This window comes from Dromiciops gliroides, chromosome 1, assembly GCF_019393635.1.
Source record: "Dromiciops gliroides isolate mDroGli1 chromosome 1, mDroGli1.pri, whole genome shotgun sequence".
In the NCBI taxonomy this organism is placed as follows: Eukaryota; Metazoa; Chordata; class Mammalia; order Microbiotheria; family Microbiotheriidae; genus Dromiciops; species Dromiciops gliroides.
The window spans coordinates 672,148,831-672,167,553 of NC_057861.1; positions in this window are offsets into that span (position 1 = coordinate 672,148,831).

Sequence of the window (18,723 nt, forward strand, 5' to 3'; positions counted from 1 at the left end):
ATTGGCCTCCACCCCTACCTCCAGACTGTCCTGTTCCAATAAATCAACTATAGGGACAGTTGATGGTGCAGTGGATAGAGACAGAGACAGATAGGCCCAGAGACAGAAAGATCTGAATTCAAATCCAGCCTTAGGCACTTATTAGTTGTGTGACCCTGGGCAAGTCACTTAACCTTTGTTTGCCTCAGTTCCCCCAACTGTAAAAATGAGGATAATAGGGGCAGCTAGGTGGCGCAGTGGATAAAGCACCAGCCCTGAATTCAGGAGGACCTGAGTTCAAGTCCGGCCTCAGACACTTGACACTTACCAGCTGTGTGATCCTGGGAAAGTCACTTAACCTCCATTGCCCCACCAAAAAAAAAAAAAAAAGGATAATAACAACACCTTCTTCCCAGGGTTGTTGTGGCAGCATTCTTGTCATATAGTAGGTGTTGTCCTTCCCTTCCCCTTTTCTATTGCCCTCAGAGAACTCCCCCGTAAGGGAGGTATAATCCCAGGCTACCTTGGAACTAAGAACCCCCAACCTTTTCCCTGGCAAAGGCCAGGGAGGCCAAGCCAGGGCCCTAAAGGGGGTGCAGGCAATGCTTCTGACAACTGGGAATCTCTGGAAGTGGGGACCGAGAGTTTATAGCTCTAGCTAAAGGGAGCCTTGATGACCAGCAGCTCCAATTCTAGCCTCCCTGGGCTCAGCCTCATCCAGCTCTGAGTCAGGAGGATTTTCTGGCCTGCTGCTGCTCCCTAGAGGTTAATGTGAACAGAGCTCGGTTCAGGGAAGAAGAAAGGAGGAGACTGACTGAGGAAAAGAGGGATGCAAGCCAGGCCTGGGGCCCAAGTCCCTCTTTTTCTTTCCTCCTCCTCCTCCTCCACCTCCTTATCCTATTCCCTCCCTCCCCCCTTACCGCCCCCCTTCCAGGCCTGTGCCGGGAAAATGTTGCCAACACTCAGTTTTCTGCATAGGTTGGAATCTGGGCATCCAGAATGCTGCACTGCATGGAGCAGGCAAATGTTTGTCAAAATCATTTGAATTGGAAATGCTCTCCCATTTCTGGGTGTGTTCAAATCCTTGTCTCCCTTCAAGGCCCAGATAACATTCAGCCTCCGACTAGCTGAAGCCTTCCCTGACTTGCCCCCTCCCACCCCTACGCCAGATCAAAGGGGTTCATCTCCCTTGAACCTCTTACCCTTCGAACAGAGGTGACCCTTGCTTCTGTTGTCATCATTTCCATGAAATCGTAAGCCCTTTGAGAGCAAGGACTGCCTCCTTTTGCATCCCCATTGCTTAGCATAGTGCCTGGCACATAGTTGATGCTTAATACGTGTTTATTGATGGATTGTCTCACCTGACTCCATTAGATGGAAAACTCTGGAGCCTGAGCACCAAGCACATAAAGGAGTGTTGGCCTCTTTGTTGAATGTTGTTGGATTCCAGAGGCTCTCAGCCCAAGAGACAGTGCCCCAAAGAAGGAAATAAAGATGGCAACAATAATTTTTAAAGCATTTGCCATGTGCTAGGCACAGTGCTAACAGCTGGGAACACAAACAAAAAGGAGACATCCCCTCTCCTCAATGAGCTTACTTTGGGGGGGGGGGCAGGGCAATGAGAGTTAAGTGACTTGCCCAGTGTCACACAGCTAATAAGTGTCAAGTGTCTGAGTCTGGATTTGAACTCAGGTCCTCCTGAATCCAGGACCAGTACTTTATCCACTGTACCACCTAGCTGTCCCCTGAGCTTACATTCTAATGGAGGAAGAGGACACGTAGAAGGGAGCTCAAAAGGGGTGAGATGTAGTAGGGTCTAGAACCCAGAAGCCAAGAAGGATGAAAAAGGAATGAGGGTCAGCCACGGATCCTCCACAAAATGGGGTTCCCAGGAGGAACTCATGTTTGGGAGTAAGGGGTGGGTCTTACAGAGGGTTGTTCCAGGTTAAAGTGATTGTGGCCATGTTCCTGCCTCCAGGATGTCCTTGGGTCATGAACCTAGCCTATGCTCTGCTCTACTATGGAAGACAGGAGAAAAAGCAATTGGAGGCCAGTCCAGGTCCTCCACACTATAGCAAGTCAGAAAAAAAGGGCAATCACTGGCTTAGAGGAGTCAGAACAGGCTTCCTCAGACAGGTGGGGCTTCAGCTGGGCCTTGAAGATGATAAGGAGGTTGGGAGATAGGGGGTACATGGCCCGCCAACTTTGCTTCAATAGAGGCTCAGCTTAGGAGTATGGAATGAGCAGGGCATTTAAGTGAGGCAGTGAAGGAGCCTTCTTGGTATTTAGGAAGAGGGACAAATTTTTTCAAGTACCTACTGCATGCTGAAAATCATATCTCTGAACACGTGTGGGCAGATAGATGGCGGTAGGTAGATAGAATGCTGGGGCTGGAGTCAGGTGGAACTGAGTTCAAATCTGGTCTCAGATACTACCTGGATCACCCTAGGCAAGTCATTTCACCCTGTTTGCTTCAGTTTCCTCATCTGAAAAATGAGCTGGAGAAAGAAATGGTAAAGTATCTTCACCAAGAAAACCTCAAAATGGGTTCATGAAGAGTCAGGCACAACTAAAATGATTGAGCAACAACAAATATACAGAAGGGTCACATATACAAGGAAATTTGTGTGTGGCCCTGACAATTCATGCACTTAAGTATTTGTTCCTATTGGAACCCTTCTACACTTCTGATGCTTCTGCTTGTTTCTGTAAAGAATTAATTGTTATTTGAGGTTTTTATGACCCCATCTTTTGGCTAGAATTAAAAAAAAAAAACCCTTGGTGTGCACTGGCCTGGGGCTCCACAAACCGCACGGTTGCTCTTACCATGGCGCTGGCACCTCACGTCATCACCACTCACCAACACCTACATGGGCCTGGCAAAATTATAATGATTGGAAGCCTAGTGAGAGAAGTCATGTGACTGTCAGAGCGGCCAGCCAATTGGCTGGGGGCTGTGTGGGGTGTGCTGGGAAGAAGGGAGCTTTTCTGGCATTCTAGCTGGAAGCTGGAAGGCGACAGGAGCGCTGCTGTGTATTCTCAGCTTATTCCTGGGCAGTGGTGTTTTTCAGGTTGTATAATTTCCCTTTCCCCATTTTATTTCCTTTCCCTTGATCCTACTGATCCTGTTTGTGTGTTTGGTTTTTTTAAGTTTGTTCTTGTTAAAATAAATCTTGTTCTGTTTTGAGGGAGGCTGCCCGTCTTCTTCCTTGCCCCAATATTGCGGCAAGCCGCTTAGCTAACACTCCCCAATTAAAAATTGGTCCCCACATTTCCCTACTAGGTCATTAGTGGTCTCTGGTGATTCCCATTACAGGCTGTTCTTTCTTATGAGTTGTTCTCTCCTTTGTCTTACCAGGTAGTCTCCACTAGGTATTTCTATTGAGCTACTTTCTGTTGACGTCTGCTATGTGGATTCTTCCTCTTAGGGGGTTACTTAGCTCTTCTAGATCATAGTTCCAGAACTATTTCAGCTTTTCTGTGATGTAGACCCTAGCCCATAGCATACAGTCAGCTAGTTAGAGAAGCCCTTGGGCATTTAAATTGACCCTTTAAACTCCATTGTTTCAGCCTTGAGGTGCCAATCTGATTTAAAGCATCCCTAAGAGTGAGAAAAATTCTTTCAGTCTTTTATTTCACTCACCATCCTCCTCTGTGTTTTACAAATGAGTTTACACGCTAACCTATTCTTGGTTGCTATGTCTTTCGGCTTGGCTTAGAGGTCAAGTATTTGCATATTAAGGCAGTTCCTAGATTTTGTTGCAATGACTTTTACCTCTGTAAAACTTCTACAAAAAATGGTGATACTCAGCATATTATTTATCAATAACTTTGCCTCTTTCTATTTCCCATTTTTTTCTGCATTGGTAATTTATTTCAATAGGTCAAGGTGAAGCTGTTGCAGTTGTTCACATTGTATTTTCAACATTATTTTTTCTTTTAATTTGTTCTTGCTTGACTTTTACATTTGCTCTCACTCAGGACTTTTGTGGGGGCGGGGCAACGGGGGTTAAGTGACTTACCCAAGGTCACACAGCTAGTAAGTGTCAAGCGTCTGAGACCAGATTTGAGTTCAGGTCCTCCTGAATCCAGGGCCGGTGTTTTATCCACTGCACTACCTAGCTGCCCCCTCACTCAGGACTTCTTAACCTTTCTTTGTGCCATGGACCTTTGGACAGTCTAGTGAAGCCTGTGGACCCATTCTCAGAATCATATTTTTTAATACATAAAATAAAGTAGAATTACAAAGGAGACAATTATATTGAAATACAGTTATCAAAACATTTTTTAAAAGTTCACAGACAGGGCGGCTAGGTGGATGGGGCGGCTAGGTGGCGCAGTGGATAAAGCACTGGCCCTGGATTCAGGAGTACCTGAGTTCAAATCTGGCCTCAGACACTTGACACTTACCAGCTGTGTGACCCTGGGCAAGTCGCTTAACCCCCATTGCCCCGCAAAAAAAAAAAAAAGTTCACAGACACCCCCCCCAAGTTAAGAATCACTGCTCTAACTAATCAATGATTTGACTCTACACAGATAGCTATTCTAGAGATGACTCCCCACAGCAGTAACCATTTGAGTAACTATTTAACCAGTGTTGTTTAAGACAGGGACAATTTCATTTGTTAAGGTGGTGTCCCATGCTTGTATTTATAACATCTTCCACTCCTTTGGGGAATAAGTTATTAATGACATATAGGTGTGAGGCAGCTGAGTTGTCTTCTTCTTCAGCTTTTTAAAATTTCTTCAATCTGAGTCACATTTCCCAACACCCTCTTCACCCCCATGGTGACTATAGTGCTAAGGTCACTGAGAATCACAATATACATTGGCTTGGTTTCCAGGGTCTTGTGGGATTCTTCATAGTATTTCTCTGTTTCCTCATTCTCCACTACAGATGTTGATACCTCCCTTACAGTGATGTTTATGGCTCTGTTTATACTCATCTTGAGGACTGTGAGGAGAGATAGCTAAGTGTGCTGTGAAATGGTGTTTCTTATTGCCTTTGGGTATCTCATGAGACCAGCTCTATCAATGCTTTCCTTAGCCCCTTCAAGGAAAGCCTAGGAACTGTTCCTTCCGTTGGCTACCTCGTCTTGGTTCCTTGATCACAAGAATATCGGCATCAATGGGGTTAATGTTCTCCCAATCATCTGTGGATCACTGGACAGTGATCTCACACTAAGAGTTAAGGTAGAGGGGCAGCTAGATGGCGCAGTTGTTAAAGCACCGGCCCTGGATTCAGGAGGACCTGAGCTCAAATCCAGCCTCAGACACTTGACACTTACTAGCTGTGTGACCCTGGGCAAGTCACTTAACCCTCATCCCCCCCCCCAAAAAAAAGCATTAATAATAAATAAATAAATAGACAAATAAATAAACAAATAATTTTTTAAAAAAAGAGTTAAGGTGGAGGCTGTATAAGAAGTGGGAGGCAGACCTCTCTGTGTCCCCTTTTCTGCCACCCCATCGCCATAACTGTGGCAACAGAAAGGGGCTCCAAAGGACTCGAGGAGTATGGGCAAAGAACTGGCTACCTCTTAGTCTACCTTCTGAGGATGAGCCTCTCCGTGCTGTTGTTGTTGTCGTTGTCTTGGTTCTCAAATAGCAGATTCGGTCTGCCACTAGGACTGAAAATGAATGTCTTCAGATAAGTGAAATCTGCTGAAGCTTCCATCGGGCTGGCGTCACCTTTGAGAACCCACCTTCACATTCACACCACAAGGAGGCATCAGAATAGGGCTTTGTGGAGGATAACACACAATATTACATAATGAATGCATTAGAGGAGGCAAGACATCTGCAGGATCCAATTGCTGATCTGCATGTATGATAATGATGATGACAATGAGCATTTGTATAGAGTTTTAAATATGTTCTCATTTGATCCTTACAACAATGCTGTGAACTAGGTACTGTTATTATCATCCCCATTTTACAAATGAGGAAACTGAGGCTGAGAGGGATTAATTGACATATTCAAGGGTCACGCAGCTAGTAAGTGTTTGAGACAGGAATTGAAATAAGGTCATTTTGACGACAGATCTCGTTCTCTATGCTCTGCACCACCTAACTTCGTAGAGGACCCCATGCCAATGAAATCAGAAGTTGAATTTTCAAAAGTATATAAGAAAGGTACACGGTGATCTATGAAGTCAGAGGAGAGAGTCATTTCTCGACCCAGATGGCTCTTTGCACAGTTCTCCCTCATTTAAATCCAATTCAGTGCAAGTCATGACATGATGTCATGGTCCTCTTTAATAGCAAAGGACCGACAACAACAACAACAACAATATACCCTAAGGACATCAAAGACAGAAAGCAAGGACCCACACAAACCAAAGTACTTTTTATGATAACAAAGTAGAAGCCCCTTAACTAGAGAATGGTTAAACAAAGTCTAGAACACAAAGGTAATGGAGTATCACTGAGCTATAAGATTTGATGAAGGTTAAGAATTCAGAGAAGCATGGGAAGATTTAAGGAACTGATGTAGAGGAAAGTTAGCAGAATCAGGAAATCACATCTACAGCATTGTAAATGGAAAAAACAACAAATAAACCCAAATTCTAAAACCGAATTATAATGACCAATCTTGTCCCCGCATCAAAGATGAAAAAAAAAGAACTTCTCTCCCTTCTTTGTGGACAAGATTGTGTTTATAAGTGTGGAACATTGCATATACATGCAAACTGAGTTGCTTCATTTTGCTGAATAGCCTTTTCCCCCCTCGGCCCCCCCTTTTTTTTTTGTTAGAAAGGATCACTCATTGGGTATGCTTGGGGGTGATGGAGGAGGCTAAAAAAGGTTAACAGATAACCTAAGATTCAACTGTAGCTAAAAGGGGTTAACAGATAACCTAAGACTTGAGCTTTTATCAATAGTAGTAAAAAGTATCAATAGTAGCTAAAAAGGGGTTAACAGATAAACTAAGGCTTTAGTTCTTATCGACCAGAAGGTTTGAGCTCTTATCAACTGTTACCTGGAGGTCTGAGTCTTTATCAACCAACACTATCAACAGAAACCTAAGAAAACAGTAGCCAGGGATTAATAATTCTGGATGACAAGAAACAGAAACTGTACCTAGAAACCAGATCTTAAAGTAAAGAGCTATTCGTCTAAAAAAAAAACAACCCAAAACTCAGGGTTTTAGTGGATTGCAAAGTCAATATGAGTTAATAGTGTGGTATAGAATAAGAAAATGAATGTGATCGTAGGCTGAGATGGGTACTGTCCAAGACTGGGGAAGAGACAGTGCCTCAGCACTCCACTATGGTCAGACCATGTACTGTGTTCAGGGTGACCCATTTTAGGAAGGAAACTGATAAGATGTAGAACATCCAGAGGAGGGTGACTTGAGGATGCTGACATCATGCCATGTAAAGAAACTGGGCATGGTTAGCCTGGAGAAGAGAAGTTGGGAAACACAACGGGTTTCTTCAAATATCTGAAGGGCTGACATGGGGAAGAAGGTTTAGGATGCTTCAGTTTGCCACCAGAGGGTTGAATGAGGAGCAATGAGTGCAAGTCGCAAAAATTCAAAATTTAGTTTAATTTTAGAAAACCCTTCCTAATGATGAGAGTGGGCCCACAGTGGGATGGGCTGCCTCAGGAGGTAATGGGCTGGTTTCCTCCTCAAAGTAAAGCCTGGATATTCCCTTGCTGGGGCGTTACAGCAGGGATTCCTTTTGGTATATAGGTGGGACTCAATGGCCTCTGAACTCCCTTCCAACTTGGAGACTCTGCAATCGGTAATGTTAAGGGGAATTTGGGGGCGGGGGAGGGTGGCAAGTTTAATGCACACAAGGAAAGAGAACTCTTAGAAATCTCAGGGCCCAGACTTTAATCCTGTTTCTGCAATGGATGGCCTGTGTGGCCTTGGGCAAGCCATTTGACTTCCTCATGGGTTAGGCAAGACCTTTGAAGTAAATGACCTCTTAAGTCCTTTCATAATTTAGCTCTATGACCCTATAATAACTGGAGAGCTGTTGGCTAGCAAGCCAGGAGGAAGGTCCTGGCAGTATGTGGTATAGTGCAGGGAGCACAAAACCTAGAGATAGAACCCCTTGGTATGGGAGCTGTCTTTTGGACTAACTTTGTGATCCTGAGCATCCTGTTTGGCTGCTATGACTATCTCTGAAGTCCTTTGCAGCTCTGACACTCAGTGATTCTCCAGAAAAATCAGATGAAAAGAAAAGCCCAGACTCTTTTTTTTTTAATCATAAGAGTATTTTATTATTTTCCAGTTACATGTAAAGATAGTTTTCAACATTTGTTTTCATAGGATTTTTAGTTCCAAATTTTTCTCCCACCCTCCCTTCCTTCCCCCCTCCCCAAGACAGAAAGCAATCTGATACAGGTTATATATATATACACAATCACATTAAACATATTTCTGCATTAGTCATATTGTGAAAGAAGAATCAGAACACAAGGGGAAAACCTCAAAAAAGAAAAAAAAATAACCAACCAAAAAGTAGAAGCAGTATGGTTGAATCTGCATTCAGAATCCACATTTCTTTTTTCTGGATTTGGAGAGCATTTTCTATTAAGAGTTCTTTGAAATTGTTTTGGATCATTGCACTGCTGAGAAGAGCCAACTCTATCACAGTTGATCATCACACAATGTTGCTGTTACTGCGTACAATGTTCTTCTGGTTCTGCTCCTCTTACTCAGCATCAGTTCATGTAAGGCTTTCAGGTTTCTCTGAAATCTTCCTGCTCATTGTTTCTTACAGCACAATAGTATTCCATTACATTCATATACCACAACTTGTTTAGCCATTCCCCAATTGATGGGCATTCCCTCAATTTCCAATTCTTTGCCATCACAAAGAGAGATGCTATAAATATTTTTGTACATGTGGGTCCTTTTCCCTCTTCTATGATCTCTTTGGGATACAGACCTAGTAGTGGCATCACTGGGTCAAAGGGTATGCACATTCCCATAGCCCTTTGGGCATAGTTCCAAATTAGAAAAGCCCAGACTCTTAGAGATGGAAGAGGTCTTACCAAGTCTGAGCTGTGCTTGAGTGGGAATCTTGTCTATGATATTCCTGACCGTAACATGGTGCCCATTCTGCTTGGGGACAGAGCTTAGATTGTGAGGAAGTTTTCCCCTACATCAGGCCAGCCTAAATCCACCTTTTTGCAGCTTCCACTCATTGGCTTTCCTTCATCTTGTATTCTGGAGTCAAGAAAGAGAAGAATAATCCTTTCTTGAAAACTCCCCTCTCCTCACACTAGGAAAAAAAAGATGGCATTTGCCTACAACAAACAACTCTCAAATTAGGCAGCTAGCTTTCCCTAAGAGACAGGCAATCCCTTCTGTCTCCTTTCTCTACCATCTCTGGAGAGTTTCATTGTGATTCCATTTCTAGTGGGAAAAGGGAGAGAAATTGTTGTCCCAAGGAAGAAGGGGGAAATAGGCAGAATCAGGGAAGGGGTTGACCACAGGAAATAGTAGAGATCTCTGACATTTGGGGAATAGAGATGAGTGGCAAGAGGAGGGGGTGTTTCATGAAAGAGGTGAGAGGTCAGCTAGGTGTCAAATAATTGTTTACCTTTCAGCAAGGGCACTCTAGGCAGGGGACCAGTTTGACCACTGCAGGGAGAGGTAGAAATAAGTACAAAGTGTGAGACAGTGAGGAGACTTTCTTGCTGGAGAAAAGAATGCATTTGAGGGAGAATTGGCTCCTTGGAGGGCCTTGAATGCCAACTTGAGTCTATGTTCCCAAGCATATTGATCTTTGGTATTCCGCTATTTAGAGGGCTTGAGGCCAAGGGAGAAGAGAAAAAAGATCAGGACAAGAGGGCACAGTTAATCTGTTTTGTACAACATTTCTTAGAGCCTAATCCAGAGCCTCCTGACTAAGAGAAAAGACTGGGAGGAGGCCAGAGACCATTTCCCTCCAGCTTTTCTCTTAAAAGCCATTTTTAAAATGCAGTCAGCACTTGGAAACTAAGAAAAATTGAATGAAAACCATCTGCTTACCCATCTATCTGGTTGTGGCACATTGTCCCTTTGAGGGCCACTTCAGCTAATATGCTCCAAATACTTGCCAAAACTGAATTTCGAATCCCAGCATGTCTCAGAAGTGACCTCAGAGGTCAAATGGCCCAATTCTTTCTCATTTTCTTGACACTGAGGTCCAGAAGAGCCTTGCCCAAGGTCACACAGATGGGAAAGGGAATAAGCATTTCTATCTCACTATAATTTATATTGCACTAGCCAGGTACTGAGCTAAGCATTTTTTTTCTTTTCTTTCTTTCTTTCTTTCTTTCTCTCTCTCTTTCTTTCTTTCTTTCTTTCTTTCTTTCTTTCTTTCTTTCTTTCTTTCTTTCTTTCTTTCTTTCTTTCTTTCTTTCTTTTTTTTTAATTTTAGTGAGGCAATTGGGGTTGAGTGACTTGCCCAGGGTCACACAGCTAGTAAGTGTTAAGTGTCTGAGGCTGGATTTGAACTCAGGTCCTCCTGAATCCGGGGCCAGTGCTCTATCCACTGCGCCACCTAGCTGTCCCGAGCTAAGCATTTTTAAATAAATATTATCTCATTTGAGCCTCACAAAACCCCAGGATATAGGTGCTGTTATTATCCCCATTTTAGGGTTGAGGAAACAAGTGACTAGCCCAGGATCACACAGCTAGTAAGTTTTAGGCTGGATTGGACCTCACGTTTTCCAGTTTCCAGGTCCAACACTCCATATACTGTGCTAACAGTGTCTCTTGTACTTGATAATAACTATTCATTCCCCTTTCCCACCCCCTCTAGGATCACTTTTTGATGTATTATCATCAGATATGTTGGTAGCTTATCTCCCTCATAGAGTGTGAACTATACCAGGACAAGACTGATTAAAAGCATTGGAGAATTGGCTCCCAGGCCAGTTCTTGGCTCCATCAACTGAATTACTGGTGTCCGTCCCTGTTTTCCCACAGCCTCTCCAACATTCATCATTTTCTTCTTTTATTATCTTTGCCTGTGTGATAGGCATGAAGTAGAACCTCAAAGTTGATTTAATTTGAATTTCTCTAGTTCTTGGTGATTTGGAGCATTTCTTCATATGTTTTTTTAAAAAAATGAATTTAATTTTAATTTTTTTTGCGGGGCAATGAGGGTTAAGTGACTTGCCCAGGGTCACACAGCTAGAAAGTGTCAAGTGGCTGAGACTGGATTTGAACTCAGGTCCTCTTGACTCCAGGGCTGGTGCTCTATCCACTGTGCCACCTAGCTGCCCCACCCCATATGGTTTTGATAGTTTGGATTTCTTCCTTTGAAAACTGCCTTTTCATGTCCTTTGTTTACTATAGAGAATGGCTCTTAAGTCTTATAAATTTGAATCAGCTCCTTATATATCTTAGAAAAAAACCACCTTTATCAGAGAAACTTGTTGAAAAGATTTCTTCCCAGTTATGACTTTTAATTTTTATATTAGATGTTTGTTCAAAACTTTAAAATTTTGTAAAACTCTAAATTGTCCATTTTATCTTACATGATCCTTTCCATCACTTGCTTAGTCACAAACATTTCTATCCAATTGATCTGACAGGTAATTTATTCCTTGTTTATGGTGATATATCTAGGTATATGGTATATGGTATAAAGCATTGGTCTTCTCCCTTGAGAATTGGTACCTCTACTTTCTCTCTTCTCACTCTCTAAATTCTCTGTAGTCTGGCTTCCCCCTCGTCATGCCACTCTTTCTAGGGTTACTAACAATCTTTTTTTTTGCGGAGCAATGGGGGTTAAGTGACTTGCTCAGGGTCACACAGCTAGTAAGTGTCAAGTGCCTGAGGCCAGATTTGAACTCAGGTACTCCTGAATCCTGGGCTGGTGCTTTATCCACTGCACCACCTAGCTGCCCCCCATTACTAACAATCTTGACTGCCAAATCCAATGACCTTTTCCCAGACCTCATGACCTTCCTTCATGACCTCTCTGTAGCCTCTGATACTGTCGATCACCATCTTCTTCTTGATACTCTCTTCTCTCTAGGCTTTCTTCTCTTGTTTCCCCTCCTAGCTATCTTGGCCACTCCTCAGTCTCCTTTGCTAGATCTTTGTCCAAATAATGCCTGCTAGGCATGGATGTCTCCCAGGACTCTGTCCTGGGCCCTCTTCTCTCTTTGAAGACCTCATTAGCTCCTATGGATTCAATGATCATTTCTATGCTGATTCTCAGATTTGTTTATCCATCTCAAAGTTCTCTCCTGACCTCTGGTTTCACATCTCCAACTTCCTACAGGACGTCTCAAATTGGATATCCTGTAGACATCTTAACCCAATGAGTCCAAAATGGAACTCATTATCATTCCCCCAAACCCTTCCCTCTTCCTAAATTTCCTAATAGTGTCAAGGTTACCACCAACCTCCTCATCACTCAACCAGTATCATCTTTAACTTCTTTCCCTCTCAGTCCAATAAGTTGCCATGGTCTTGTTGATTGTTCCTTTGTGACAGCTGTCCCCTTATCTCCTCTAACACTGTCACCACCCTGGTGCAGGCCCTCATCACTTTATACCTGTACTATTATAATAGTTTGAGGGTCTTTCTTGTCTCAAGTCTCTCCCCTACTCCAGTCCATCTCCCTGAAGTGCAAGACTATTCAATCAAGTGGCTTCTTACTTATTATTTCCCGGATCAAATAAAATCCTGCATTTCGCTTTTAAAGCCCTTTATAACCTGCTTCCCCCAACCTTTCCAGAACTCCAGAACTCTACACCTTATTCCCTGCCCCACCACGCACCCAACAGACCATGATCCAGGAACACTAGCCTTAACACTCCATCTTCTTTGCTTTTTCTCTGGTTGTCCTCCATGTCTGAAACACACACACTCTCTCTGTCTGTCTGTCTGTCTGTCTGCCTGCCTGCCCTAATTTCCACTTTCTGGCTTCCTTCAAGTTTCAGTTAAATGCCACTTTCTTGGGTTTTTTTGTTTTTGTTTTTTTTTTAAGTGAGGCAATTGGGGTTAAGTGACTTGCCCAGGGTCACACAGCTAGTAAGTGTTAAGTGTCTGAGGCCAGATTTGAACTCAGGTACTCCTGACTCCAGGGCCGGTGCTCTATCCACTGCGCCACCTCGCTGCCCCTAAATGCCACTTTCAATAGCCTTTCTCTGCCCTTAATCTTAGTACTTCAGACACTCTTGTTTGTACATTGCTTGCATGTTGTTTCCTGCATCAGACTGTAAGCTCGCTGAGAGCAGGGGCTAATTTCTGCCCTTCTTTGTATCCCTTACCCTTGGCACAGTGCTTGGTCTAGAACAGGCACAATAAATGCATGACTTAAGTGAGTCCAATGTTTCCCCAGCAGTTTCTGGCAAATAGTCCTAAGTAACTAGGATCTTTGGGTTTATCAAATGCTGTTACTGTTGCTTTTGCAGGTTATGTACCTTATCTTTTAAAAAGCCAGTATGAATAGTTTTAATGAATGTATTGTAGTATAGTTTGAGATATGTTACTGATAAACCACCTTCCTTCCTTCCTTCCTCCTCTCAACCCCGCCCCCTTTTTAATTACCCTTGAGATCCTTGATCTTTGGTCCTTTACAAAAATTGTTATTTTTTCCCAGTTCTGTATTTTTGGGGGAGCATGATTGGCACGGCACCGAATAAGTACATTAACTTAGGTAGTGTTGTCATTTTTATATTCTCTATCTCTGCTTAACCATTTTCTGGTAGAGGAATTTAATAGGGCTTCATACGATTTAAAGCTGGAAGAAATCTTGAAGATTATCTAGTCTAACCCTTTCATTTCATGGAAAAATCAGGCCTAGGTAAAGGTCTGCTGCCTATAGCGGTAGTCTTCAAAATATTGTGCATTCCTATCATTAAAAAATCTTGAATCTGCACTCCCAAGGATCTATGAATTTCAAAGTTAGACCCACATAGTACTTTGGCGATAATTATATACATGATGATCCTTATGCATAAATCAAAAATGAGAAAACATTTTATCAGAAGAGTTATTAACAGTGCCCCCAGAGGCTTATTAAGTGTGTGTGTGTGTGTGTGTGTGTGTGTGTGGCGGGGAGGTGACATGGGCAGACCTATACTTAGGTAAATCACTTCAGTAGCTGGCTAAAGGATGGACTGGGGAGTCTCTTGAAGCAAGACAACCAATTAGGAGTGCTGCAATAGTCCAGATGAAAGGCAACAACAGCCTAAACTAGGGAAGTAGAAACAGATGAGATGATGTGGAGGTAGAAATGACAAAATTCGGTTGACTGATTAGATATGAGTGAATCAAAGTGAGGAATCATGGATGACACCAAGGTTGTGAGCCTTGAGACCTGAGGGAGAATGGGTGCCCTTAACAAATAATAGGGATGTTCATAAGAGAGCTTTGGGGGAAAAATAACCATAAAATCTTTAATGCAGATTGCAACTCATCCATGCTTGCTCATCTTATGGGTCACTGATCTACCAAAACCAAAATAGGTTGTATGTGGGGCTCTTAGCTTCTACCCTCACTGAACACAAAGCCAGCCAAGGGGTCCAGAGGCTGAGGGGTGCCTGCAAAGATCTGAAGAACAGGGTGTAGGCACTCTGCAGGGAGAAGGGGTAATTTTCCAAATGGTAACTATATAACCTCTGCAGTGGAGATTAGGTTATAACTGTCTCAAGGGGGGGCCATACAGGGCAGAAAGGAGGCAGCTGAAAGCTTATACAGGCACAGAATGAGCAAGGTGAGGGAATGTGATTTAGGAGATAAGCCCCACTACAGGAAAGGGTGGGATGTGTTTTATCTTCCCATTCTATTATTGGTTGGTCATGAACCTTGCCCACCACTATGGGGACCACTGATGTTTAGGGCAAAACATGAGTGGCTCAGCCTAGTTTTTCCAGTTTTCTACCTTGCAACTCCAACCCATTTTTGTAGCTCTGTTCCATTCTACTCCCTTTCACACCCTTTGCAGTGACCCAAGTGGTCTATTTACTTGAACACTTTTCGTTCATTTAAAGCAGTGCTCAAAAATACCCACATCTCTGTATGTTGAAGGTCCAGCCCCTGAGTCCTACCATTTACAAAAACTTTCTATCCCCATGCCCAGCTAAAAAAAAAAGTCATCTCTCCTTCCTCAAATGTTCCTAAAGTTGTCTGGTTTCATCCCTTATAACCACCCCACCTCCCTCCAGGGATATCTCTTTGAGGGCACACAGAAGACACTCAACAACAAATGCTTATTGTATTTCTTAGGTATTAAGAGGTGTAGTGAACAGAAAGTGCTGGGAATAGAGCCAGGTAGACCTGGGTTCAAATCTTTTCTTCTAGGGGACCCCCAGCAAATTGCTTCATCTCTGTTCTTTCATGTGCCAAAATAGGGCTATGGTACCTACCTTACAAGGTTGTTGTGAAGCTCAAATGAGATCATGTAAAGAAAAGTGCTTTGCCGAATTTGAAGGATTTTACAAATCTTATGAATTATTAGCAGAGTGCAGAAATTATCTAACCCAACTTGTTCCTTTTATAAATGAACCTTGGATCATAGGCTCTTTAGGTGGAAAGAGTAAAGAGAGGTCATAGTGGGAGGACCAGGGTAAGTGTCCTGATGTCCTGACCCTTAGTTCACTGCTCTTTCCATTATACTATATTATTTCTCATTTTCTGGCAAAGAGATTTGTAGCCCTCTATGGCTCCTATCCTTAGTCTGGCTCTTGCCAGCTACGTCCTGATGTTCCTTCAGCTTGATTAACTGACCAAGATCACTGAAGAACCCTTTTCTCTCTCCATTCAGCATTAATGCCATCTCTTGGCAGAATATTAACTTTGGATTTTCCCACCTCCTGCTATCAGTCATTAATATATTTAATGAATTCAAGTCTTAGCACATTCAGTTGTTTCAAACATTGTCCATTCCATACTACCACATCTAAGGAAATACCTCTTGAGAAAAGAATGTCATGCGATCTATAGAGGTTGGAGATCTGTTAAGGATATCACAGGAATGCACTTATGAAACAGTAATTCTGTACCATCAGAGAATTTCCCTAATTGGTTTCATAGTAACTACACTTGGGAGTGAGTCATTGGTTCAAATCCCACCTCTGCTATTACTTAAGACATGTGTAACCTTGTGTAAATCAGAATTCTCAGGGTCTGTTTTCTGTCAAAAGAGAAATCGGTTCTTTCCAGTTCTGAAGCCTAGGATCTTAATGAGTATTTTCAGACTGTGTTCTAATTAGTTGGTTTACTGACCACTGTTTAGAAAACGGAGCAAATCATCAGTTTTCTTGGAAACCTTACTTTGTTAGTATAGTGTATTTAGCAGAGTACAACTCAAATCTCCTTCAGTACTGAGAAGACAAAGTTAATTATTCTTGTCTTGAAAATCAGTCTCTTGTGGAAACTGACAATAACTTGACAATCTCTCTGGAGACACTGAAGCCTGATTGCTTAATGAGGAAAGAAGGGGAGTGACTACAAGAGGTATGGTGCTCGCTTCAGGCAAAAGTATTAAGAGAACCACCTGATGTTGGGATGGTACTTCCTCAGAAAATACGCCTACCTGCCCACTGACCAAAGGGAGGATGGCAAGAATGGACCCTAGTAATATACTTTCTCCTTAGCTCCTTTCAGCAAATCCATTTTGACCCTACTGACCCTTCATACTGTTGTCCTCCCTCCCTTTCAAAAGCTGTCTATTCTCATTGCTTCTGCTTCCTCTCCTCCCTCAGGTCTCAATTCTGCAATGCAGCTTGAGATTTTATTATTCATCGGCAACTATTCTTTCCAAAGTGGTCAATGATCCTTTGGTCCAAACTCCACCTCTAACCTCTTCCCTGTCTGGCTGGGCTCTGATTGCTCACCTTCTATTGCCCAGACCCAGCACACTATTTCCAAGACCCCTCCATACATGCAGGGCATATGATCTCCCCCCCACCCCCCACCCCTTTTCTCACTCTGCCTCTGAGCTATTTTCAGATCACTACCAGGCCTGGACAGGACTTTGTCAATCAAATGTCCTATGACTCCCATCACCATCCCTTCTATCTTCCTAGTCCAAGACACTCCCTCCTGGTGGCCACTCCCCTCTATGGATTATTTTATTAGAAGATAAGCTACTTGGGGGCAGCTACGAGGCACAGTGGATAAAGCACTGGCCCTGGATTCAGGACCTGAGTTCAAATCCTGCCTCAGACACTTGACACTTACTAGCTGTGTGACCCTGGGCAAGTCACTTAACCCTCATTGCACCCCCACAAAAAGACAAACAAAAAAGATAAGCTACTTGAAGACAGGGTCTGCTATGCTTGCTTTTATTGTATTCCTGAACACTTCGCTCAGCGCCTGGCACATAGTAAACACTTAATGAAGGTTTTTCATTTGTTTATGTTCTCTTGACAAACCTATTGGCTTTTTCCTTGAACACCTTATTTCTTGACCTCTCTGAAGCACCCGATTCTGGTGACTGCACTCTCCTCCTTCATGATGCTGCTCTCTTGGTTCTCTTACTCCTTGGGCTCATTTGCTGGATCATTGTTCTTCTCACATTCCCTGTGGGTGTAACCCAAGGGTCTGTTCTGGGCACTCTGCTCTTCTCTTGGATACCTCATCAGCTATCATGGGTTTAGTGGAGATGACTCTTAGCTCTATATAACCAGCCTTGGTCTCCCTTGAGATCTGTCTACTGGACATTTTGAACTTGACTAAGGGCACCTCAAACTCAGTAAATCCAAAAAGAACTCATAATCCCCACCCCTCCCCCCAACTCAACCCTCTCCTGAACTTCTCTATTTCTACTGACGACACCATTATACTCCCAGTCACCCAAGTTCACACCTTGGAGTCATCATGAACTCTTCCTTCCCTCTCCCTTGCCCCCATATATCCAATCACTTGCTAAGTCTTATTGACCCCATCCCTACTACTTTAATAATTGTATATCTCTTTTTTTTAAGGCAGGGCAATGACTTGCCCAAGGTCACACAGCTAGTGTCACATGTCAGAGGCTGAATTTGAACTCAGGTCCTCCTGAATCCAGGGCCGGTGCTATAATTGTATATCTCTTGGTACCTTTCTCTTCTCTTTCCTCACATGATCACCATCTAAGTTAAGACTCATCACTTCTCATTTAACCTATGGCAACTGCCTCTTAAACTGGTGTCTTTGCCTCCAGTCTTTCCCTTCTAGAATTCATCTTCAAAACAGCTTCCAATGTGACATTCTTAAAGCATTTCACTCCCCAAGTACCACGAGGATTCAAGACAAAAGACTCAGGCAGTTAAAGTTCTTCATACCAACTTCTATTTTTGTGTATGTGCATGTGCACACAAATATTATCCTTAATAGGATGTAGGTTCTTTCATGGCTGAATCTATTTCATTTTGGTCTTCCTCTCTCCAGAGTCTAGTACAGTGCTTGCTATATAGTGTAGGTACTTAACAGATACTTGAATGATTGACACCGCCCCCCCCTACATGGCAACTAATACCATCTATTTGGAAAAATCCAATATTCCCAATGAAATATGGACACCTGAAAACAAGTGTAAAGGAACTCAACTGACTCCAGTCATGTTAGAGAATTTGGGGAAACAACCTTGAGTAAGGAGGAGTGAGAGTGTCGTTGAACAGTTTGTAGACCATACTCTTCATAGGTTAAATTTTGTACCTGAAATTCTTTTAATTCCATCCATTTGTTCTAGTTACTCAACTATGAAAACAAGAACCATAAACTGTAAGGATAGGAATACTTGCAAACCATGATGGAGTGTGCTCTTTTCCATTTCAGGAAAGAATAATTTG